At 45.0% G+C, this 27021-nt stretch overlaps 1 protein-coding gene across 1 annotated transcript in view; it reads left to right on the top strand.

The window, feature by feature from the left end:
- LOC144119392 (uncharacterized) overlaps positions 1–27021 on the top strand; it is a 97281-nt gene that overhangs the window by 69535 nt on the left and 725 nt on the right. The window lies entirely within an intron of this gene.

The following is a 27021-nucleotide window of genomic DNA, read 5'->3' as shown; positions in this document are numbered from 1 at the left end:
GTCGCAGAGTAAGCGCATTAGTTGATACCGGGGCCGATTATTCGATCTTAAGTGGACAACTGGCGACCATTCTGAAAAAAGTGATTACCCCTTGGCCTGGCGCGCACCTTCGAACTGCCGGCGGTCATCTGGTTACGCCCAAGGGTATGTGCACTGCTCGCGTTCAGATCAGCAAGTCCACGTTCGTCGTCAGCTGCATCGTCCTGGGCGAGTGTTCTCGGGACCTAATCCTCGGCATCGACTTTCTGCGGGAGTATGGAGCAATTATCGATCTGCGCAACCGAATCGTCATGTTTTACACAGAGCAAGCCGCCAAACTCGACAACTCCTGCCAACGCAGTGCCGCACTTCGCGTTTTCGCCGACAGCGTCACACTTCCGCCCCGTAGCAGTGTTTTGATTGAAGTCGCCTGTGCTGAGTTGCACGACGCTGAAGCAGTCGCCGAGGCTAATCATTCGCTCCTCCTGACTCAAGGCATCTGCGCCGCTCGAAGCTTACTAACAATTCGCGCTGGCCGGTCTGCGATCCTTGTTACAATTTTTTCTCCAGAGCACCGGCACCTTTTCTCTGGAACTGCGATCGCTACCGCTGAAGCTGTTGTGGATGTTCCGATCTGCTTTGCGTTCGCGGCAGCGGCCCCTGACGACCAATCATCGCGCGCCACTGACGACCAATCTGTTCCGAATGTCGACATCAACTGCAACCTCCCCGAAGGAAAGCGCCTGGCCTTAGAGCACTTGCTATTGGAGTATAAACAGTGTTTCGCTTCTTCGTCGAAAGTTCGTCAAACGCCCCTAACGCAACACCGGATCATTACGTATGACGACGCTCGCCCTATCCGCCAGCAGCCTTATCGTGTTTCCGCCAAAGAACGGGAAGTAATCCAAAAGCAAGTTCAGGAGATGATTGACGACGGTGTAGTTCAACCTTCCCAAAGCCCGTGGTCTTCGCCTGTTGTCCCTGTTAAAAAGAAGGATGGAACACTTCGATTCTGCGTGGACTACCGTAAATTAAACAATGTGACTAAAAAGGACGTCTACCCGTTGCCCCGCATTGATGACTCACTGGACAGATTACGGCGTGCTAAGTACTTTTCATCCATTGACCTGAAGAGCGGTTATTGGCAAATTGAAGGGGACGAACGGGACCGCGAAAAAACTGCCTTCGTTACACCAGATGGCCTCTATGAATTCAAAGTGCTGCCTTTTGGCTTGTGCTCTGCGCCAGCGACGTTTCAACGGATGATGGACACTGTCCTCACCGGCCTCAAGTGGCAAAGTTGTCTTGTATACCTGGACGACGTTGTCGTTTTTTCAGAAACTTTTGAACAGCATCTCGTGCGCCTGCGAACTGTCCTCAGAGCCCTCCATTCCGCTGACCTTACGCTGAAGCCCCAGAAGTGGCACTTCGGTTACACAGAGCTCAAGTTCCTCGGTCACGTTGTGAGCGCCGACGGAGTTCGACCCGACCCCGACAAGACAGCCGCCGTCGCCAATTTTCCTACTCCGACTGACAAGAAAGCTGTCCAGCGTTTTCTGGGTCTCTGTGCATATTACCGACGGTTTATTGCGGACTTCTCAAAGATTGCAGAGCCGTTGACGCGCCTCACCAGGAGCAACACCTCCTTCGTTTGGACAATAGACCAAGAGACGGCTTTCTCTTCGCTCCGCCAACGCCTTCAGACATCTCCCGTTCTTGCACACTTCGACGAAGAGGCCGACACCGAGATCCACACCGACGCCAGCAATATCGGTCTTGGAGCTGTCCTTGTCCAACACCAAGAGGGCATTGAGAGAGTTATAGCCTATGCTAGAGTCACGGAGTTCTCACGGAGAGACGCTTCAACAGCTGGAGTCGGCAAGAGGAGACGGTAATGGCGGCCGATCCGCGATAGCACGATCGCAACCTCATCGTCTTCGCGGACAGCTTGCGCCACCTGGCAACACTAGGTGGCAATATAAAAGCTCATAAAATTAGAAATACATAAATAGTTACATAGAGCAACAATATTCAGAGCACCAAGCCTCTTTTACATACGCATACAAACACACAAAAATACATGAAAAGAAAAAACGCTGGCTTCACTCATTGTTTATATTATTTCTTCAATGGCTAAGAAGAGTTTTACTATGTTTGAGTTCATTTGGAAGCTTGTTCCACAGCTTAATACCAACATGGGCCATCCTTCTTTCTCCATAGACATTTTTCGTTTTCGTAAGAAGGAAATTTCTATGAGTGGCGTTGCGAGTGCATAGTGGTGGGATACAGAATAGCGATGAGTGTAACGGGGAATTGTCTTTAAGGCATGTGTGTATTGTCAAGACAGTCCTGTATTCAAGTAATGATTGTAGTGGCGGTATATCCATCTGTTTAAAAAGAGGAGCAGTGTGTGCGTTGTATCCTGAATGTGAAATGAATCGAATTGCCCTTTTTTGCAAGACCCTAAGTGGTTCCAAATAAGATCGGTAGGTGTGGCCCCATGATTCAATGCAATATGATAACTGGCTTTGAAAAATTGAGAAATAAATAATTCTGAGTAAGTAATTACCAAAATGATCTCGCCATTTGTACAGTGCAAAGCATGCTGCAGCTAACTTTTTACAAAGCGCCTGAATGTATGGCTTCCAGTGTAGGTTCTCATCTAGAATTATTCCAAGGTAAGTGATGCTATTGACAAGTGCAATAGGTGTTCCCAGCCATTGCACGGAAGGCAGGTTTTCATGTATGATTTTTTTGGAGCTCCTAAATATTATGCATTTTGTCTTATTAACATTTACAACAAGTTTATTTGAAATAAACCAGCTGCACAAACTTTCCAATTCTCGGTTTGCGGTGCTAATAAGTTCCGTTGTAGATTCAAGAGCACATAGAAGAGCAGTGTCGTCAGCATACATAAAAACAGAGAAGTGTTGTGTGAAATGCGGCTGGTCATTAATATACAAGGAAAAAAAATCGGACCAAGGACTGAACCCTGAGGCACACCAGCCGTAACTGTTTCAAAGTCAGATTTTACACCGCTAAGTTGGATCATTTGCCGCCGATTATTGAGATAACTTCTGAAGAATTCTAAACTGATACCTCTAAACCCATAATGCATCAGCTTTTTCAGTAAAATTTCGTGATCAACAGTGTCAAATGCTTTTTTGATGTCCAAGAAAATCCCTAAGACTATTTTATTATCATTTAGGAAAGTGTTGATCGTGTCTGTTAGCGATATGACGGCCGTACCAGTTGGTCTGTTTGGTCTAAAGCCGTGTTGTTGAGGAGATAGCAAGGCTTCTTTCTCGAGAAATATTTTCACTCTCTTTGCAACGAGTTTTTCAAAAAGTGTGTTTATGCAGCTTAATATGGAAATTGGGCGGTAGTTCTCAACGTGGTTACGGTCGCCATTTTTGTGGATCGGTACTATTCTAGCTAGCTTAAGCAGATCGGGATAGGTGGAGGAATAGAAGGCAAAGTTGAAGATTTTTTCAAGTGGCTCGCATAAGATATCAATGCATTCCTTCAGCGCAATAGAGGCAACGCCATCACATCCAGTAGATAATTTCGATGAAAAATGAGTAGCTGTATATACAATCTCATCCACTGCAATATCATGGTATGCAAAGGTCACTACAATGTTTTGCGGAGGAGGGAGGTACTCAGCGCAGGGGCAAGTATTTCCTATACTAGCACCAATAGTGGAAAAATATACATTGAACGTTGTAACTAGATTTTCTTTGGAGATCCCCAAGATTTCTATGTCAGGCATAATAAAACGATTTGCTACGGGTTTAATAACAGAGTTAATGATCTGCCACGTAACATTCGTACTGTGGGCATTTTTCAAAATTATTTGGGAGTAATACTCTTTCTTGCGGGACCTTATGGCAGCAGTAACTAAGTTTCTTGCTCTCCGAGACTTTACTAAGTAATATGAATTACCTCGCTTTTGCTTACATTTGGTATGCCAGTGATCTTGTTCCTTAATAAGTTTCAAAATAGCTTGTGTCATGCAGAGACAGACAGGCGTGCTATGGTATCTTTTGATTTGAGGTCTGGAAGATTGCAAAACTGCCGTGGTTAGCCTGTCATTAAATTCTTGGTAAAGGTCATTTACATGAGCTGAGTTGATCAAGCTAAAATCTACCACTTGAAGACATTCCCTCAACTGAATAACATCGATGCTGCAGTGGGGGTCAGATGTTTTACCCGGGGCAGCTTGTTCCAGAGGAAAAAATATCGCAACAGGATAATGATCTGTAAGGGATGCTTTATATATGGAGCTCAAACTAGATTATGTGTCGAAATTGCAGATTATATGATCTAATGACGTCGAAGAAATGGGAGTCACACGTGTAGGGCCTATAACTACATTACTGAAGCCATATGAGTGTAATAAGTTAGTATGTACCACACTGTTATCACTTAAACAGTCAATATTTAAATCACCACAGCTTAATACTTTGACTCTTAGATTAGATAAGTTCATGAGCAGCGATTCAAAATGGTCAAAGAAGAGCGATAGAGAGCTACTTGGAGCACGATATACGACAACAATTGTAAGGTTCATACACTGAACAACCAAAAAATCAAAGCCAGAAGAATATGAATTTGTCAACCCAGGAAGAAGCGAGGAATGCAACGATGTTTTCACGTACAGGCCAACTCCACCGCCTCTCGTAGAAGTTTTTCTACTACAGGAAAAAAAATTGAACCCTTGGATATTGTGGAATTCCCGTTCATGTAGCCAAGTTTCAGAAACGGCTATGTAGTCAAACGTAAATGAGTGCTCAGCCATTAGACAGCAGACATTATCTATATTCTTATTCAAGCTTCGAACATTGCAATGAAGCAGAGAAGCACATGCCTTTTTTTTCATAAATTGGTTTGCTAGATGCACACTGTCCAACGTCTTCTGGCTCCAACTTTCATAGTAGTAGTAGTCTTAGTCACTGTGCCGCTCTGCGGGTAGTGTTATAGAAGACTCGGGGGGCCTATATAACGCAACTTTCCTAGTAGTGTTATATAGGCCCTCCTTGCCTTTATAACACTGCCCGCAGAGTGGCACAGTGGCTAGGACCTACGGCACACAACCGTTAGCTGGCTTTGCCAAGCACTGCCAGCAGTAAGGAGAGAGACAATTTGGCTCGTTACGGACAGATTCAACAGGGAATAGTTGCCGTGGCAAAAAACAAAGCTTGCAAAGTTTGACTATGACCCTGCTGGATAGAGTGGCATTGCATGATTTGCATGCAAAACACTTATTGCATTGCCCCATGGCTCGTCTGTGTGATCATTATAGAATGGCTCTGAATGTCTCGGCATTTAGAATCGAAAAATATATATCAGCGTACAGCTATCGCTTGATTGTGGGTGTAACCAGGGTGAAACCGGACAACCATGCATGAAAATGACACATACTCATGACCCTTTGGCCTTTGGTGGTGTCATCACCATGCGTGACGTAATGGTGATCACGTCATTAGAAGCTGCTACAAAATGGCTGCGTCGGCCGCCTCCATCTGCCATGGATGAGCGAGCTGCACCACCCGGAAATGCCTTTCGAATTTTGCTAGTTATAACGAAGCTTAAGTAGGATTAAACCTACGCCAATAGTTTTTGAGGTATGTTAGCGACACTGAGCAAAAGTGCGCACTACAAGAGAACTAATCAGTGTCTTTAAAGAGCAGAAAAGCAGCATAAGCACACAAATTTCACTGTTATGAGTGGACTATTTAAAAATGTTTTTTCCTGTAGCATCTCCACTTAAATGTGCAATGATCTGTGGACTTTCATTGAGATTTTCTCTGCAATGCAGGTACTACCACGCGCTTTGAAAGTATAAGTACGGTCCCTGGGGAATAATCTAGCATTTTTGCTTAGTTCGATATTTCCCTTCAGTGTCCACCATGTAACAGCTGTCACCACCAAAAGCAGGTAGTACCAACTTGAAGCACATACAAGAACCGTACAAGAAATAAACGACTAAACAGCAGAAGTCGAGTGACAGAAACAAAAAGACTAGAGTGTGGAATCAGGGCATGTTACACTGGACCAATTCAAGCCTTATTCTGAAATTCAAACAGTGCGAGCCATTCAATCAGGTCTCCACTGAGGCAAAGAGAAATAAATTTGAGCTAAATTTTCTGCACATATAGACCACCTTCACCTAATTGCTTTAGCGGGTTTAACGTCACAAGACGTTCCAGGCCATAAGGGACGCCGTAGTGAAATGCTCCAGACAATTAAGACCATCTGAGGTCCTTAAACATGCACTGACGTCATACAGCATATCCGCACTTTTGTATTTCCCCTCCACTGAGACAGAATGCAAAGTACAGGCACTGCAACTGAAATCAAAAAAGGAAAAGATTTAAAAAAAGAAACACCAAAGAATAAAAGAAAAAGAAAATTTCTTTGAATATTTTCCTTGCTTCGCTAACTGATGGTTTAGTCACTCAACTTACGATTGAGCTCAGGCCAATGCTGGAAATTTGTCTATTATCTCTTCCACTGATAGATCCTCGGATCCAATCCAATTCCTTCGGGTGGGTAATGTTCGGCGCATACAGTCCATAATGTAAGTCATGTCTGGCAGGTTTTTTTTTACCTCAATTTTTATCCCTTCATTGTGGACAGCAGTACTCTCCTCATCCTCACAGTCTGGTGCAGCTGCCAGCAAGCAAAATGAGCCTAGTGCACACTGGACACCAGGTTGTTTTTACACAGAAGGTATACATTAAATCTAAATGCATACCACAGGCGGCCTCAGAACACGCTGTAAAGCATTTCTGCCAAGCGTGGCCTTCTTTCCCAGTTTTGGTTGCTTCTTTTGACGGTGAAAAATCTGCCACATCATTTTGCTGAATTCGCATGTTTCTCCGCTCATGTTTCTCCGCTCATGGCGCCGTGTCGTTCGCTTTCTTGTCTTTTGTGCTCGTCTTTGTTCGCGCTGTTTGTTCAAGAGTTATATAGGTTTCATGGTATGACGCAAGCTGCGGGAGTATATCGGGGTAGATTGCCTTCGTCGCGATTAAGCGTGTTTGCCGTCGTCTGAATATAAAAAAGATTCTAGGTAAAGCCTTGTCGTATTGCTCTTTTCTTTTCCGATTATCTTCGTGCCGTCCCAGTCGATGTCGTGGCCCTCGGAGATAGCATGATCAGCCAGTGCGTTTGTTGCCACGCGCTTCTTCTTGACATTATTGTGGTGCTGCTGCAATCTTTTCCGAAAATCACCTGTTTCACCGATATAGACATGCTCAAAATCAGCGCAGGGAACCCTATACATGATGTCCGGGAACTTCTCCTTCTTTATCTTGTCTTTCACTGTAACCAACGCGTGTCGCAGCTTCTGCGTGGGTACATGTGCGACGTCGACTTCTTACGACTGTAATATGCGGGATAAACTTTCAATTACTCCGGGGACGTAGGGTATCGGGATCCTTTTCTTCTTCTCTCGCTGGGGTTGCTATGGCAGCGGGTGTGCTAGGCGATTCTCGGATTTTTGTATAAAGAACTGGGATAGCCCGAAGCCATCAGGTCGCGGCGAACGGTGTCCGGATCTGTCTTTTTCTCTTCCAGCGTAGAGCAAAGGTTTTCCGATCGGCGGACAAGCGAGGCAACAACGGACTTCTTGTGACCGGTCGGGTGTACGGAACTGAAGTTGAGGTACACGCCAGTGTGCGTGTCCTTCCGGAATACACTGAATGATATTCCAGGGCCGTCGCGTTTCACCAGAACGTCCAAAAAAGGTGGACGGTCATCTACTTCCTCTTCTGTGGTAAACTGTATGGCCAGTTCCATGCTGTTCAGGTGCAGAAGGAATGTACTCACAGCCGATTTCTCGATTATGCAGAAACAGTCGTCCACATTACGAAGAAAGGCTTTCGGGCGCGGCGTGAAGCATGAAAGGGCGCGGGACTCCAGTGACTCCATTGTCAAGTTCACAGCAGTGACGGAAATTGATGCTCCCATAGCCGTACCGTGAACCTCTTTATATATGCTCTCCTGGAACGTGAAATAGGTGTTTGACAAACAGAACTGAAGAAGTCTGCTGAGGTCTGGAACATCAATGGGTGTTCTTTCCGGTAGGGTTGCATCCGCCTGGAGCGCATCTGTGCAAACCTTCACGGCCAGGTCAGGGGGCACGCTCGTAAACAGTGACTTCACGTCAAATGACACGAATATTTCGTCGTCCTCTATAACCCTGTTGCGAACCTTTTCAATGAAGTCGTGTGAGTTGTGCACGTGCGTTTCGCTTTTACCGACTAAAGGGGAGACAACACGATGCAATATTTGACCTTGACAATATTTGACCTTGCAATATTTGACCGCTCATATTTGACCTTGAACCGGAAAGCTTCCCGCCAAGTCCTGTGTTTAAAACATCTCACACAATACAAGAATTACCACTTGCACTGAGAAAAGCAATCATAGTACAAATAAATACACTGCCAAGAGTGATGGTGCTGATCACAAGCTACGAGTAAACACCCATCGACATAACAATATCTCATGAGAAGCTATATATATTGCTCCGTATTTTATTGCTGCACCTTTTTTTTGATAGCATAAAAACACTAAAGGGTTCGCACTGATCTTAGGCGGGCATTAACTTTGTATGGTAGTGCACGCATTACCGAATTTGTAGCATAGATGTCCTTTCCAGTAATTCAAGCTTTGTTTTACAATTATCTTTTCACTGTGAGGCGAACTTTGTTGTTTTAATGTCCTGAAACGACGCGTCAGCTACGATGGGCACCACATTTTGGTTTCCGGATTCATTTTGATCACCTGGAGTTCTCTAAGAACTAGGCCAACCAATGGCCCTTCGATTCGAATGCCAACCAGACAAGCTCGGCCAGGAGTATGAAGCTCTCTTGTACTATCCTTTGATAAACCGTCCTATTCGACAGTCTTCATGACTGCCCCACTCCTGCAGCAAAAGGGAAAGAGAATTTTCTCACTAGCGACGTACCACAGGAAATATCCGAACAAGTTTTTGTCCCATTTTTTAGATACTATTTTATATAAGAGAATCTACCTGCCATGCCGACAGCATGCACTGTGGTGTGAATGACTATCAGTGGCGCCCAAAACAAAGGCATTGCAAATGGTACGGCTGCCACTGATAAATAGAGAAGACATTTTATTATAATTAAACTCCGAATACGTAGGCCGCTCTGTTAAGTTATGAAAGTCTGTGGTCCCTACAAAGTTAGTTTGAAGGGCTTCATTCAGTTGCCTACTTATATAGCCGGTGACAGATGCGTCAGCCAAGTTTGGGTACCTGGACACCAGAGCTTGCGCAGCCTCATTGTACAGCTTGCCAGGGTACCTAGGACAGTTAAGACAAATGTGTTAGGCAGTACACAGTGAGGATGTTCTTTTGTAGGCTCATGTAGATATTTTAGTTTTAGATGCAGTCAGTCTCTCAGGTACAAGAGGTGGGAGGACACTTAAGCTCTGCCTTAAGTGTCCTTAAGAGTACACTTATGTTCACGACGTGACAGCAGTTCTCCTTGCTCACATAGACAAGGAAATTGTTTGCTTTCTCACAATCAATATGCGAAAGACAACACCACACACATTTACAGCCCTCTTTGACCAAGTCTTGAACATGCGTGCATGACTTAGTAATAGCACGTCTGACTCACAAACCAAGGGTCACGGATTCGATTCTCAAATAACAGCAATTTTCCTTTCGGGGCAACTCGTCCAGTTTATATGCAGAAGAACTGAGGATTGGGCGAGTTGGTGCTGATCTATCGTATAAAAACCAGCGTTTACAAACACAGACAGAGGACGAGACGAAACAAACTGAAGTGCATTCAGTTTGTTTCGTCTCGTCCTCTGTCTGTGTTTGTAAGCGGTGGTTTTTATACGATGGATCACATTATATGTCCGGATGTCCTATTGATGTTCCAGCCACATTGCATCATTCCAATCACCAGTTTTCTAATTTCATTCACTTTTGAAGTCTGTCGCTCTATGTGTGACGTAGCCACCTTCTCAACAAATTCAAATTTCATGCTCATGTCTACCAACGCCAACACAGGAGTTTTTGCGCCACGAGCTCCTTCATGCTTTCTCGTTAAAATGGCTTATGGAAACGCAAGTTCACAACCCAAGTTAATCTCCACATTGCCCTACATGACCCAAAAGCCTTGCAAAGAACTTACATCGTGTATAAGAAGAAGTTATGATACAGGCATTGTACAACTCCGTTGCGGGCTTTGAAATACTGTCCACTTTGGTGGAGCCCTATGCTGATCCGAATGTCATTTGGTACAGATGGCAGGCTGCATGTGAGGCTGTATGTGGCAGTGACACGAGACTGTTCTGCTTGCTAAGGCTCTTCGAGAACATCGGCAATCCTAAAGCGCCATGTGAAAATAAGAAAAGAACAAGAGCATACTACACAGTGAGCGCAGACTGTGACCAACATTTCCATAGATTTCTGCTATGATTGCCATTGATTACAGTGGAAGATATACCTTTGACACTGTTTCTTGCTGCATGATGCTCCTCTAGCATTATTTGAAATATACAAAATAATAGTTAATACTGGTAAGCAAAAGTACTCTACGAACCTGGCAATCCTCCGAGAGTTTTATTTTTGTCCTGTCCTGAAATTCAGATTCTTCAGGAATTTCAACAAAAACATTAAAATCTTCTTCAAACATCTGTGGAAACACAAGAATGATATCAAAATAGCTAACCATGTAAAGATAAACTATGCAAAATCAGTGTGCCACATTATTTTCCGGAGAATGTTCGCATGCTTGCTGCGTCGCATTACGAGATCTGAATCAACGGGCCACGCGCTGAAGGAGGGACCTGTAAATTTAGAAGAGCACTGACCATAAAATACTGCAACGCCCGCAATACTTCCTTCTACCTCGGGTATTTCGTATGCAGTCGTCAGCACGCCTGTCTAGAGTGCAGGAATGCCTGCCTATCGCAAAAAAAAGTGAAATTTTCAAGCAGTTATTTGGTCGTAGAGATAATGCTTGCGCTGGAGCGAAGCAGCATTGACAGCGGTTGAGTCAAAATTTCACTTTGTTTGATTCGCACTACATCGCTCCAGCGCTCTAGACAGGCCTGTACCTCGCGACTGAAAAGAAGAAGCATTAATATTTGAAAACGCTCTATACACCTGCCTTAGTTTTAAGCGGCACGCTCTGGTGTGCGTTTTTATTATTCGCCGGTCTTTGAGATCCTTACGTAAAGGGAGATTTTTGGAGCACGACACATAGGGAAGCACATGCATGCCAAGATATTGCTTTAAGCTTTACATTACACGCAAACTGTTAATGCACTACGTAATCCGCTGTAGACAAAAGCGCGAGACATAAGTGAGGTACACACATTTAAACGCGTGGATGCACTAAGCGCCTTCCCATAAGCACCGGTCGCTAAAAGAACCCGAGAACGGCAAGTGACTTGTCACGGAGCTAGCATGCATATATGTTTACACAATTACTCACCATGAAGATGATTGTGGCAACGTCGATGCCGCGGAACAGCTCGTGGTCTTTTACGCGAGCAAACAAACCGCGCTGTGTTAACGTCCCATCAAAGGGCAAGAAAAATTCCTTTCCTGGAATGCTACTAGACGCTTGCTGGTCATGGTGGCGCACTAATGTGAAATTGCGAAGCAATGAACATTGCTAAGACGCGACATAAAGTTTCTTCAGGACGTGCAGCATTGCGCGCCCTTTTCGATTTGGCTGGGCACTGTGGTAACTTGGCTTGGCTTTGTCATCTTAGTTTGGACAACGTGACACTCCGATTACTAAAGTTATTGCGAAATAAAGTTACATCCAAAATACTTGGTTATACTAAATGCGACTTAGGTGCTCTAGCACGTAGTGAATTTGATTATGATGATGAAAGGGCACAACAACAACAAACATGCAAAACCGGTCAAGCTATAGGCAAGCCAGCTAAGCAGCTGTATCGCAAGGAGGCTGTTTGTGTCTATTCGTGTCCCTGGCCGTTGGTGGCAACTGCGGCTAACGCGATGAGATTCCGATGTGGATACAGGACGTGCCGCTTTCCGGCAATCGGGACATCGCGTTTGCATCGTCTCTTTACCGTCTTTTGGCTTGCGACTGTAACGATGGACGCGAAGTGCTGCCCGAGGTGCCCATTCTTTTCGTTGTAACTGACGAAAGTTGTTACGCAAATTGGATTATTTCATAGTACAGAGCTAAACTTCAACGTTTTCTGCGGGATAGGAGGCTGCCCTAATTCGTATTCTCGAATTTTTCATCCTACAGATCGCATCTATATTGATACCACCGAGATGTGCTTGAAGAAAACGGTAGCACTTTGAGACACAGATGCACCGAAAAAGCAAAGAAAGAAAATTCAGAACTGGACGACGACGAGCCTGTCCCACATGAAATGGACTGGGCTGACACAGCGGACTATGGTAGTGGCCACCGCCGAAAGAACAACCTTCGGCAAATGTTTGTTCAAATCAGAAGACAACAGTTAAACATGACAGATCTAGCAGCTTTTTGGACCTGGCAAAATCGACCCTGTTCTTCTTCTTTGTCATTGACGAGCACAGCTTACCACACACAGCGGCTGAGAAGGTGGTTTTTTGAATTGCAGCTGGTGTTTAAGCTGGTGCTGAAGGCTTATGGCAAGGAGGTTGAACGTGCAGCAAAAACAAACACAACAGCACTACAACAATTGCTAATCATAATGGAGACAAGTTTGGCAGCATGAATAAAACGCACACAGAAGACAAGGAACAAACAAGACAGGACTGTGCTACAACAAACAAGACAGGACTGTGCTGCTATTGCTAATAGTGCTGATATTGCTAATTGCTGCTAATAGTGTGCGTTTTATTCATGCTGCGAAACTTGTCTCCATTATGAATAGCAACCAAGTAGCCCAAACCACCGTGTTACTTCAACAATTGCTAAGCTGCTCATTTATGTTTGACCTCTTTAGTGACTTAAAGAACAAGTACATGCGTGAGCAATATGTGGAAGAGAATTTTCCTTTTGTTCTTCCTTGGGAACAGCTTTTGAACGGCACAGCAATTTACCATTATGTACGTTTGCCCAAGCTTCTCAGTGGACTTTGTGAAATCCCCGACATTGCAGCCCACTTGAAAACACCAAAGCGTGAGAACACGACGCCCTGTGTGTATAAAAGCTATACTGATGGTGCGGTGTACAGAGAGCATTTTCAATATGTGATTCCAGAAAGCAGAACACACACGATACTTCTTTTATTTTATACGGACGAAATTGAAGTTGTAAATCCTCCTGGGAGCGAAATGAGGAAAACACAAGTTACTCGCTGTATAGTGCAGCTTGTTGAACCTTCGTGTCAAGCATAGATCGAATGTTGAGAGCATATATTTGATTATGCTTATTCGCTATGTTTATGTGAAAAAGTATAGCCTCAGCAATGTACTACAGCCATTACTGGAAGACTTAAACAAGTTGTACGCAGAAGGCCACACCGTTGGCTTGAAAGCACAGGAGACAAGAGCCACAGCCATCGTGTTCGGCTTCTGTGGGAACAACCTTTCACTGAACCACTTGGGCGGATTCACTTGTTTCAGCCGTAGGCGAGTCTGCCGGTTCTGCATGGTATCTGCGAAACATTTCCCAGAAAAAAACCTGTGAAATGATGTGCCAGCCACGCATATTACGCAGCCACCAGTCTCATCTTGAAGAAATCGCAGTGAACCCGGCTAACAGGACTTTTTATGGCGTAAATGAGGTCTCGTAACTTTTGCAGTTGCCATATTTCGACTTTACCCCGCAATTACCACCAGACATTAGGCATGACATTTTGGAAGGAGGAATAGAATGCATCCTGCGACATGTTGTGAAATCTCTTTCCAGTGGCTTGAAGTTCAAGCAAATCCTTTAGGAGCTTTCTTCATTCAAGTATGGAGCAAACAATCTAAAAAACAAACCCCCACCGATCAAACCGGCATTCATCAACAGCAAATCTGTTTTAATGGGAAAGGCTTCCAGCAAGTGGTCCTTGATAATATTTTTGTCCTTGATCTTTGGAGCGAGAATTCCAAAAAAATTAGGATTGGGAATTGCTTTTGAAATTCCGGGAAATTGCTGACATCGTATTTGCATCGAAAATGACATCTACACGGCTTTTCTACTTGGAAATGCTTGTGCAGACATTTTTGAACGAGCTCACTGACAGGTACAGACCTTATGCAGTTATCCCTAAGCTTCGCTTCATAGTGCATTATGCTAGGTTTGTGCGGGAGGTGGGAATTCAGACATTTCTGGACTATGATGTTTGAAGCGAAGCATCAAAGGCTAAAGAAGTTGGCAGCCTGTGTCAAAAACTTCAGGAACCTGACATACACACTTGCAAAAAGGCAATAGTTGCGACAGAGCTACACACTCCGCACCTTTCAACTGTACCAAGAACAGAACTCAGCGTCAAGTAAACCTGTTGACTGGAATGCGCTCCCTGCCTGTGCCAAACAAGTGCTTCCAACCACAGTCGTCCATGATGTCAAAAGAGCCGCACTTGATCGACGCAGGTACTAGTGTGGGTGTGTTTTGGTTTCGACAGGAGCAGAATGCCCAGTGGTTTATAAGATTGAGTCACTCTTAGTGGCAAATGGGGTCCTGCACATCGTCGCAACAACCCTGAAGGTGCAGCACTTTGACCGACACAGATACTGCTACAGCGTCCAAACCCCAAATGAGGAGAAAATCTATGAACCTAGTGAAAAGTTTGAACAGCATCTTTTGGTCTTGTATGAGAGTGGTATCCTTGTACCAAAGTGGGGGACTCTTCTGTAAAAAATTCTGCCTTGCCTCAAAAGTGCAGCATTGAGCTGAGCTAATAGTATTCTTCAGAGTTTTATGCAACGCAGCTTTGGCATATTCAAATTACCATATTTGTTTCTTGGAATAACCAAATTTGATGTTTATGACTCAAGTCATCTCATAACTATACTGTAGCGTGTTTACAGGCCTGCACTGTCTGGAAATATGTTTATAATGCCATCGCATTTTTGATGTCTCTTGGGGAAAAGCCATGCCCAGAATCCGAACCTTATAACTGTGCTCGAAAGCTGAGAGACTGACCGGAAAGAACCTGTGTCGCACAAGCCCCACGGCTACCTGTGCTGGAAGTAGCCACCTGCTATGACATCAGTTAACCGCCACACCACTGCGCTAGGGTTCATATCAGCACTCCCGATGATCTTTGAATGTGCCGAGCAAGTCGAGAAAACTGCTCACAGCCTGGATTGCACAAGGCCAATGGTTGATTGTGTTGGAGAGAGCAACCTGCCAGGTAATTGATTAACTGCAACACTGTTGGGCCAGGAGTGTTGTGAGGACTCCCGGAAATCTAGGATCCTACCCAGCAGATAGAGAAGCAACAATCTACTGTGATAAGGCGCAGTGAATTTAATTATTGGTACTGAGAGGGTGCTCGGGGAGAGCAACTTGGGGTTCACAAGTCACTCAGGCTGCTGGGTTTGAAGTACCGTATGCGTATCACAATTCAGTATCTCACTTTGCATAATTCTTTATAGTCACAACTTGGCAACACCAATTCGCAGCAACTCTCGGCATCAAAAACTCGGTAACAATAACCTAGCCAAAAGAAACGCTATCACAATCCCATCTTAGAAGCATGTGCTTAGGGATCACTAACTTTTTAGCTACAACGCCCTTTTTTGTCTTACATCCTGATGTCAACAGCGCACAAGGTCGACGGGGCACGAGAAGACAACACACCAAGCGCCGTCTTCAACAATTATTTGAAAGAAACATACCTTCATATACACTTACATAAAGACACCATAATATCACAAACCCATCAGTGCACACCACGTAGCACTGATAGTTCTGCACACTTGTGAAAATTATTGGTCATATAACAGCTCAAGTTCTTTTTTTGTTAGAAAAAGGACTGTCTGCTAACACGTTGGTCACGCAGTCTGGCAATATCGGCTGCCTTGGTAATGTCACATATCACTGTGCTTTTCAAGCGCTTTGCAACGGATAAATTTTGTGGCACAAGTTTCTGGTGGGCAATCCCTGATGTGAATTCCTAATTTTGTGCATGCCTGATCGGCATTAGTATTGTGTTATTTCAGTCTGGTTCGTAAATTTATTGAGGCAACTGAGATTGCCAGACTGTGTGACCAATGTGTTCGCACGCCGTCTCTTTTGCTAGCAAAAAAACGAACTTTAGCTGCTAATGTGCAATAATTTTCATGAGCGTGCAGAAGTGCCTGTGCCACATGGTGTGCAATAACGTGTCTGTGATACGTACGGTGCCTTTATGCAAATGTATGCGAAGCCGTGCTTCTTTCAAATAAACGTTAAAAGTCAGCGCTCACGGTGTCGTCATCTCGTCTTGTGTTCCCGCCTATGTACTGTACTGTAATTGACATCGGGATGGAGGACCCCAAGCTGCTGTTCTGGCTGCCTTACAGCGGAGGGCGGAAAGGATAAAACAATTAATTTGAATATCACCTGAAATTAGTAATTTTGTGATACGAATAAGGTAGACGTATACCCATTCAACTGTTGCACTTAAAGAGAGTGCAACTGACTGTTTGCTCAGCACTCATTGAGGCTCCTTGACAACTGCTGTTCTGATAGCACCTCGGACACCTTATCCTCGTATCTCCTATTATGTGTACTTGAGGCAGTTTGTGTCACTGAAATGGACAGGTGTGGTCTCAGAACACATATTTTAAGACTGTTTTTATTATAAAGGAGTTCATTTTACAACGTAATAGTAGTGATCGGAAAACACAATGGTCACTCGTGAAAATCTGGCTGCAGTTCAGACACGTCACTGAAGAAAACTGCATCACAGCAGAGGAAACCAGGTTTTGCACTTGGCAGAATGGAAATCAGAAAGGCACTTAAGCAATTCCTCACAATTGTACTGTTACTTTAAGCCACTGCATCATATACCAGCCTGTAGTGAATGCTGCATCACAACAAAATTATAAATGGCTTGCATATTTGCTGTTCCTAGTAAACAACATCTTGGAAGTTTAGTGCAACTACACTGCGTGAAAGGCATATAATGGGATATAGAGATCAGTTTTTCTCTTGTGTAATTCATCATTATACGCTACATTTTTGAAACATTAGGTAGCTTTTTAACATGTTTGCCATTAATTAAGCAGAATTTCTTCCTAAAGGTCATCCTAAGTCTCTTTCCTGGTCCATTAAAGCTGTTACTGGGGACATATGCAGCTGCAATTTAGGTTTTTATCAATAAGAGCTTTTTGTCTCTGTGTTATACACAATTTATTTTCCAGTGTTTGTACTTCTATTATGGCAGGTGAATGTGCAAGGCCTATTGATGAAAAATTACCTTGAAATCACGCGTACATAAAGTAAAGCAACTCAAGATATGATTGAGGGACGCCGTAGTGAAGGACTCCGGATAATTTCCACTACCTACAATTTGTTACTGCGCACTGACATTGGACATGCAGTACACGGGCTCCTAGCATTTCGCCTCGGCCGAGCCCGAACCCGTATCTTAACTTACGCCAGCAGCCGATCGAGCACCGTAGATTAGGCTGTATTATAGTCATTGAGTCACCGTGGCGGTTTAAAAATGGAATTTTTACTAGTGCTTCTAATTACAATTTGTACTGATACGCTATAGCGGATTACATTGCCTCGCTCCTTCAAATGCGCTTCCCCATTTGCGATGTGCTACAATAAAAAAGGCCTTTCTCCGTGCATCCCACACTGACGCAAAAGTTCACAGGCCACTGCACCGTAACCAGAGGCCCAAGGATGAAGTGTGTATATATATATATATATATATATATATATATATATATATATATATATATATATATATATATATATATATATATATATATATATATATATATATATTATTTATTTATTTGTTTATTTATTTATTTATTTTACCCTCAGGGCAAAGCATTACAGAGGGGAGTGGGTAATACATAATAACACTGAAAATACAAACAACAGCAGAGAACAATAAATTATCACAACATAGATAAGTTAGAACAAGTGGTCAACACAATATATCATTCAATGGAAGCGGTAACAGCAGACCTAAACAATAAAGGGTCAGGAATTGTGGCAACTGAGGAAGGAAGGTGGTTCCAGTGATATGACGTGCGAGGAATAAAAGAATCCGAGAATGTTTTAGATTTGCATATAGAAATGCCTACCTTATGTACGTGATCTGTGCGGCGTGAAATATATGAAGGGGGAAGAAGTAACGCGTAGCGAATAGACTCATAACGAAATATTTTGTGAAAAAGGCACAGGCGTGCAATTCTGCGTCTTGATGCAACTGAAGATAGGCCTAGGGTAGTTTTCATAGCGGTTACGCTGGATGTACGCCGAAAGTCAGAGAGAATAAACCGCGCTGATTTGTGTTGTACCATCTCCAGTAGGTCGCTCATATTCTTAACACCAGGGTCCAAGATTGATGATGCATATTCTAGTTGTGAACGTACGAGTGTCGTATAGAGTAGAAGTTTGATGTTAGTTGGGGCTGCATGAAAGTTACGTCTCAGATATGCGAGCATGCGATTAGCTTTGTTAGTGGTGTGCTCAATGTGCGCATGCCAGCTGAGGTCAGACGTAATATGAATTCCGAGGTACTTATATCTTGTAACAGGATCAAGCAACACATCATTAGGAATATATACGGGCGATTCACCATTAACGCGAGAAATGCGCAGTAGTTTGCACTTTTCAGCATTTAAAGTCATATTCCAAGTTTTACACCATGTTGAGATAGCGTTAAGGTCAAACTGAATCATGTGCTTGTCACTATCATTTGTTATTTCCCGAAAAAGGACGCAGTCATCGGCAAAAAGATGTACAGAAGAAGAAAGGTTACTGGGTAAGTCGTTGATAAATATAAGAAAAAGCAGGGGCCCCAAGATGGTGCCTTGGGGCACACCGGAGAGGACAGGGTGAACGGCGGAATTACTATGGTTAACGGCAACAAATTGCTGACGATGGGTAAGAAAAACTTCGAGCCATTTTAGAATGTTAGTGCCTAATCCCACCATGCGCAGTTTTAGTAACAAAAGATGATGGGAAACCTTATCAAATGCCTTCACGAAATCTAGGAAGATGCAGTCGGCGATCGAGCGGCAATCTAAAATTGCGTGGAGTTTTTGGGTGAATAAGAGTAGTGGTGTTTCGCATGAATAGGATTTCCTAAAACCGTGCTGAGAAGGATGGAAAAACGAGTTTGATTCAAGGAAAGTGACAACATGTGAAAAGAGTATGTGCTCTTAAGATTTTGCATGGGATGCTGGTAATAGATAAGGGCTGGTAGTTAAAAGGCGAATGTTTATTACCAGATTTATGCACAGGAACCACCTTACGTATCTTCCAGTCGGCCGGTAGTTCACCGTTTTCCAAAGATTGCTGAAATATTTTAGTTAAGGCAAGCGATGAATACATTTTAGTACTTTTCATGAACTTTTAGTAATGCAATCAACACCAGCACTGGAGGATATCTTAAGATTATCAATTATTTTAACTATACCGTCAGGATGGATGACGACAGAGTACATAGGGAGGAAGTTATTATGAGACAGTTGAGGGAAATTCGTAGTTTCACCACTTGAAAAAAAGCTCGGAAATTCATCATTCAGTACATTTGCAGAGGCAGTGTCAGATATAGGTTCGTCACTTGAATTCGTTAGTATTATTCTAGACGTTGCAGAGGGGTTAATGACGCTCCAAAATTTTCTTGGGTTATTGAGCAACACTCCGGTAGAGTGCTATTCTGGTAACTGGCTTTAGCGTTCTTGACCGCAGAATTGTAAGTGTAAGCTGCAGAGCGATAACGGGACCAATTATGCTCAGTGCGTGATTCGTTAGCTGAACGGAAGAAGCGTTTCGTACGGTTAGACAAGAGCTTAAGATACGCTTTATACCATGGCGCATGCTGCTGATAATACATTACGCGAGTGGGTATGAAACGGCTAGTGAGATCTAAGATTGTGTTCTTGAATAAGAGCCAGTTTGCGTTCACCGATCGCGAGTCGAATTCGTCGAAAAAAGTGGCCAGGAAAGAACCTAGTTCATTATTAACTTTGTTGAAATCAGCGCGATGATACATGCGTATTATTTTAGTGTGACCAGCCAACTTTTGTATGGGAATGTTGACAGAAACATTGAGCAAAGAATGGTCGCTTAACTGGGGCATGTAGGTTATTTCTGAGCACAGTTCTGGGCATGTTGTTAATACGAGGTCTAATGTACTTGTAAATTCAGTAATTCTTGTAGGCTGAGTACCTGTTTGGGTAAGATTAAATAGTGAGAATAAATTAGTGAATTCCTTGCATAGTTTCGAAGAGGAGGATGGTTGCACCGAGGACCAATCGATGCACGGAAAGTTAAAATCACCCAATAGAAAGATCGATGACGAAGGGTAACGCGTTACTATAACATTAATGGTATCATGAAGCTCTGCAACAAATGTAGGAGATGCAATAGGCGGTCGATAGCATGCGCCTAGGATTATTCTCTGGTATCCTAGTTGAAGATATACCCATATAATTTCGATGCTTGATGTTATGTGAAGAGGACATGACTATTTTTTTACTGGCTGCTATTAGTACGCCACCACCTTGCCGATCTTTCCTGTCACAACGATAGAAGTGGAAATGATTTGATGAATCGAATATTTCAGAATCACGTATGTATTCATGCAGCCAAGTTTCAGTTAGGACGACGATGTCAGCGGAGCACGCACTTATGGCAGAGGAGAGTTATGTTCGTCTTTTGATGAAACTTCGGATATTAGTAAATAAAACTGATGTTTGAGCTGCGCTTAGACAACGATCATTGCCCCTCGGTAACCGTTGGGCAGATTTACAAGTGCTAGATGCAGCGGAGAGAGACGAAGGCGCGTGCTGGGCTATCGGCTTGGCGCGTTCTGCGGTAATCTGAAATGTTTTATCGTTTACAGGGTCATACATGTAAGATCTGTCATTCACGACCAACTTATTGTATTTTAGCTTAAAACATGGGGAGCCGGCCAGTGATTTGGCGAAGCCAATCAGTTTTTTGCGTGCTTAGCGTGTAGCATACGAGTAATCTTCTGTCACTTGAACGTCTTCTTCTTTTAAGTCTTTTTTACACTTCAGAACTTTTTCTCTGGTTTTGAAGTTGTTGAACTTCACAATCACCGGCGGCATCCAGAATCAGAGTACCGCCCTAATCGATGGGCCCTATCTATGTCATTTGGCGAGAGTTCGGGGTCAACATATTTTGAGAGGACGTTTAAAAGTTTTTTTTTTCCGTTTCATTCCATGTTTCATGGTCATTCTCATCGGCGATACCATGAAAAACTAGATTATTTCTACGACTCTGGTCTATTAATTAAAGAATTCGTGCCTCCAGCAGTTGATTTTGTTTGCGAATATCAAGAGCAGTGCATTCGAAATCCTGTTTTACTTCGTCAATTGCTTCAAGTGAGTGTTCAACTGTCGTAAGCCTGGAATTCATTCTGGCGAGGGTTGAATTAATACTTTGCCGTCCGCTCCGTAGTTCTTCCACGGTTTTCTTTCTATCTTCGTTACTGGCTGACAGCGCGATTCACTGTGCCTGCAATTCCTTCAAGATACGAAGTATTTCCATGTTTTGCTCCGATTGTGTTAATACGACATTAGCGGCAGGGTTACTTTCCTCGATCGATGTTGCTGCGCTCGGATCACCGCGTATTATTTTAGTGCGCGTGTGAAAAGCACCTGGATTTACTTCCACATCTCCCTACAATAGCAAAAAACAGCTATTGAAGCATTGAGTCAACACGCTCAAAAAGACTCGTGGGCACGGGAGCAGCAGTAAGCATCGATTGTCATTTTTCATAGCATACAAAGGAATGTAGTTACGCACCTGCATGGCAAACAAAGGCGGCCTTTTAGCCATTGTCGCTGCAACGCGGCTCTAGTGCCCACTGAAGCGGTCCCACGGACACCAGCGCTTAAATACTGGCATTGAACTTGCTGTCAATGACCATGACGCAGCCTTGGAGTGATAAGGACTGTTCACAAATCTTGAGGGCGCCGCCTGATGAACGAACGGAGGCACATGATAGGAAGCAAACTGCGTCACTTGGTGCAGAGAAGCACTATCACGGGCAGGATGGCAGATGTAGATGCTGTGCGCCAAGCAGCACCTGCATGGCAAACAAAGGCGGCCTTCTAGCCATTGTCGCTGCAACGCTGCTCTCGTGCCCACTGCTATACGTGCATTTCGGCGTAACGGCTAGCCGTTGCTCGCATGAACTAGACTACACCAAAAAGCGATTACCGAGCTGTCGCTGAACCTATGCCGCTCACGGACGCTTCGCCCTCGGAGCAGGCGCGGCACGTGGGGCATGGACCACCAGCCCGTCCACACAAACGAAGAATGGCGTTTTCGCCACATTTCTTTATGTGCTCAAAATTCTCACAGCGCGCGACGGTCCTTCGCTTCGCGGTCCAGGGCATGGATGCATGCGTGTCTGCGCGCATCGGTCAGGGGAGTAAGTGAGCAGTTTGTCCTCCCGTTAGTCTTTTTCGGGCCAGGACTAAACATTCAGTCTTCCAAATTTGCACACGGCACGCAGCTCGCCGCAGTTGGTCCTTTCGCGGACTAAGGGGCCGTTTTGAGGACTAAAGTTGACGTTACTCCCTCCTTGAGCCGGTTTTTTTCTCTGAGTGTAGGGCGCTCGGCTACTGACCCGGGGCACCCGGGTTCGAACCCAACCGCGGTGGTGTTCGTAGTGAAATTATTTTAATGAAGTTGTTTAGGAGGTTGTAGGGACAGTTGGAGCTCTCAGTCCGAAACCCGACTGGCACATCCTGCTGTTCGGGCTCTTTCGATGAGTTCTTTTTCACTTGTTTCGTCCGAGCTGGTCAGAGCTGCCTCCACCCCTCCTGCGTTGGCTTGTTATTAATAGTGACCGCCTGATTTCGTTGGCAGGCCCATACTATACGGTACAGTTCCGCCTTCTCTCCGAAGTGTTTGCATTGTGAGTCAAATGACTCCGGATCTATTGCGTGTAGTCTTCCTGGGTTGTTGTAAGTGTTGGTATGTAGCTTCCGGAGGTGTAGTTCCTCCCCTTTGTATAGTGTCTTAGCCGGCGGAGGGTAGACCAGACGGGATGATCTGAAGTGCTGAAGTTGTTGGTGTACGTTAGTAGGGTAGGAGGTCCCCCGACATCTGTACTTAGTTCCCGGGGGAGAAATGCTCGTGCTGAGGCATGTGCGCTCTCGTTATCTAGGGCGCACTGGTGACCTAGTACCCATATTAAGTGCCAGTGTTTAGATTGATAGCCGCAGATGTAGTTATCTTGCAGGATATTAGCTGCTAGCGGTGCGATCCTGCCCTTGAGTTAATTGCGATACGCTTTCTGTGAATCTGGAAGTATGCATTCCGAAGTAGTGTGTGTTGCAGCTAGAGCAATCGCCACTTCTTCGGCAGCTGGTGTGTCCTGGCTAGCCAGTACTAGTCCTTCCATTGTTTTGTTTTGGTGCACTACCGAGACGGCCATCATTACCTGCTCAGGACCCGCAGCATTGACATAGAACACGCGCTCGCGCTCACCGTACTGAATTATCATAGCTTATGCTTGTGCTTGTCGTCTTGATTGGTGAAAATCGGGGTGCATATGCCTGAGTAATGGAGCTGCCTTGATTTGTCCTGTCCATGAGGTCATGATATAGTTTTCGGTATCTAGCTGTCGGAGACAATTGATGTTTAAATGAACGAATACTTGTCGCCAGTCCGAGTAGTGGAGAGCCGTACCACCTGCGGTGTGAGGTGTGCCTCTATCAGCTCGTATATCGTGTTGTGAACACCCAGTCGTAAGAGCTGGTCCGGTGATGTCGCAAGAGGGAGGCCAAAAACCTTCTTGTAGGCGGTTCTGATTATGACGTCGGGTTTCCTGATGTCAAGCTTCTTGAGGCGGACGTAGGGTGCTGCGTAGACAACGCGGCTTACGGCGACACCCTGCATCCAGTCGCAGCGCATCTTCTTCTCGAATACCTTCTTTCCGCGTCGTTATCCTGGCAATCATCCTGGCAACTTGCCCGGTCACAAGGTGGAGTTTCTGGAAAGTGATGACGTTGGAAGTTGGAAATTGGCAGTTGGGGAAAGGAAATGGCGCAGTGTCTGTCTCGTATATCGGCGGACACCTGAACTGCACCGTAAGGGAACGGATGCATAAAGGAGGGAGTGAAAGAAGAAAGAAGTGCCGTAGTGGAGGGCTCCAGCGAAATTTCGAACACCTGGGGATCTTCAACGTGCATCGACATCGCACAGCACACGGGCGGCTTAGCGTTTCGCTACCATCTAAACGCAGCCGCCAAGGTAGGGTTCAAACGCGGGAACTGCCCAGAATCCAAACATCGTGTGTGGCAGCAGCTCGTTGTCCTCAAGTTAGCTGGAGAGACGCGCGTGGACTGCCTTTTCCGTGAGTTTGCCTGCGTATCACGTGAGGCATATGGGGTGCAGGTTTTTGATGCTGAATTTCTTACCGGGTTTGGAGATAAAGTGTACATTGGCTGTTTTCCGTGCTGTTTTCCGTTCATGTAATCTGTGAGTTGCTACGCACAGCGGATGCTTTTCGTTGGAGGCGAAACGCAAAGGCGCCCGTGTGCTGCGCTAAGTCATCATCATCATCATCATCAGCCTTACTACACCCACTGCAGGGCAAAGGCCTCTCCCATGTCTCTCCAATTAACCCTATCCTTTGCCCGCTGCATCCACCCTTTGCCTGCAAACTTCTTAATCTCATCCGCCCACCTAACCTTCTGCCGCCCCCTGCTACGCTTACTTTCCCTTGGAACCCACTCCGTTACCCTTAAAGACCAGCGGTTATCTTGCCTTCGCATAACATGCCCTGCCCAAGCCCATTTCTTTCTCTTGATTTCGACTAGGATGTCATTAACCCGTGTTTGTTCCCTCACCCACTCTGCCCGCTTCCGATCTCTTAACGTTACACCTATCATTTTCCTTTCCATGGCTCGCTGCGTTGCCCATAACTTAAGCTGAACTCTTTTCGTTAGCCTCCCCGTTTCTGCCCCGTAGGTGAGTACCGGTAAGATTATGCTGTTGTACACTTTCCTCTTGAGGGAAATTGGTAAACTGCCACTCATGATGTGCGATAATTTGCCATATGCGCTCCACCCCATTCTTATCCTTCTAGTTATCTCCCTCTCATGATTCGAATCAGCTGTCGCTACCTGCCCTAAGTAGACGTATTCCGGCACAATTTCTAGGCTCTCACTGCCAACTGTGAACTGTTGTTCCCTTGCTAGGCTGTTGAACATTACCTTGGTTTTCTGCATGTTAATTTTTAGACCCATCAATCTGCTCTGCCTGTCTAACTCGTTGATCATGATTTGCAGTTCACCTCCTGAGTGACTCCGCAAGGCAATGTCATCAGCAAATCGCAGATTATTTAGGTATTCTTCATTTATTCTTATTCCCAACTGTTCCCAATTCAGGCCTCGAAATACCTTCTGCAAACATGCGGTGAACAGCATTGGCGAGATCGTGTCTCCTTGCCTGACGCCCTTCCTTATTGGAATTTTATTGCTGACTTTATGGAGGACTATAGTCAGTGCACGTTAAAGACCCCCGGTTGGTCGAAATTATTCCGGAGCCGTCCATTACGGGACCTCTTCGATTCTTATTTCACTCCCTGCTTTATTCCTTCCATTACGGTGTGGTTCGTGGTTCAGGTGTCAGCTGAAGTGCGAGACAGATACTGCGCCATTTCGTTTCACCAAAAACCAATTTAATTTAATTTTTTCAGGTACGAATTCTTTACATTAACGCCCTGCATGCCTCTGGCGCTCAGCGTTGCGCTGTACTTTCCCTGCGCCCCCGTTCGCTCGCCGATGCGGTGTTATTCACGTCTTCTCCTCACCCTATCAGCCTGGCAGAAATAGGTAGAAATAGCCTCATCGACGAGCCACATGTCGACACTGTCATGAAACCAAATGCTGTAGCGATGAGCAGGCGGAGAGCAGACGAGATACACCCTTTGAGTGTCGTCTGCTACCCCGGACGCACATGAAGGGAATCGTGGTTGTCGTTGAGCGTACAATGGCGGCTTTCTTTTCTAAGGTAACGCTTTTCGTTCGATGAATTAGCTGACGCATCATCTGCAACAAATGACACTTTGAAAGAGAGCGTCGGACTTTTTGCCGTACTCGCGCCAGATCGGCGGACGGCGTGAAGCTCAACGCTGTTGTACGTTGATGCGGCACCATACCTTTCTCAAGCTGTTTACGGCCTCGCCAACGACTCCAATACATTTTCACCTCTCGCCGTCGCCACCATCCTTGCTGTCACATCCCCTGCCACCGAGAAAGCAGCCATTGCCCTCGCCATTGCTGCCACCCCTGTTCATTTTATATTGAATGACTCCAAGACAGCAGTCCGCAACTTTGCAAAGGGTAGAATTTTCTCCTCGGCGCTCAGCATCCTTAAGTACTTCTCGCCCCTTTCCCGTCTTATACAACTCCTCTGTGTTCCGGCTCACGCGGCGCACCCTGGAAATGAGGCGTCAAATTTAATCTCTCGCTAGACGACAGACCGAGCTGGCCCGCTAAACTCCGAGATGGAAATGCGTGACTCCCTCCTCACCCGAGCTTACCCGCGTTAGTACCCTATCTTATCCTAGGAAACCCGATAAGCTAGGAGAGCAATTTTGGTTACTAGGCAACGGAAGAAGATGCTACGTATGCACGTAGGTACTTACATACGGTGACAGGATTCTTGGTCGCTGTTGATGAGCGTATGAATGCTTTCGCAATAAAGCGATATAAATTGCCGCCTTGCTTTTGGAGAATAGCGCGCGAGGGCAAAAGGTGATCCGCACGAAGTAGGCAGAGACGAGCGATTTGTGATGTGGCAGTATTCAGATCCGTCGCATTATTTCTTCACGCCTTCATGATTATCTTTTTGAGCGAAGTCGCGTACTAGCGCAGCGTCCTCTCTGTGTTGCTGGTACCAGACAATTTTA

Source organism: Amblyomma americanum, chromosome 2 (genome assembly GCF_052857255.1).
Source record: "Amblyomma americanum isolate KBUSLIRL-KWMA chromosome 2, ASM5285725v1, whole genome shotgun sequence".
In the NCBI taxonomy this organism is placed as follows: domain Eukaryota; kingdom Metazoa; phylum Arthropoda; class Arachnida; order Ixodida; family Ixodidae; genus Amblyomma; species Amblyomma americanum.
This window is presented reverse-complemented; position numbering and strand designations above follow the sequence as displayed.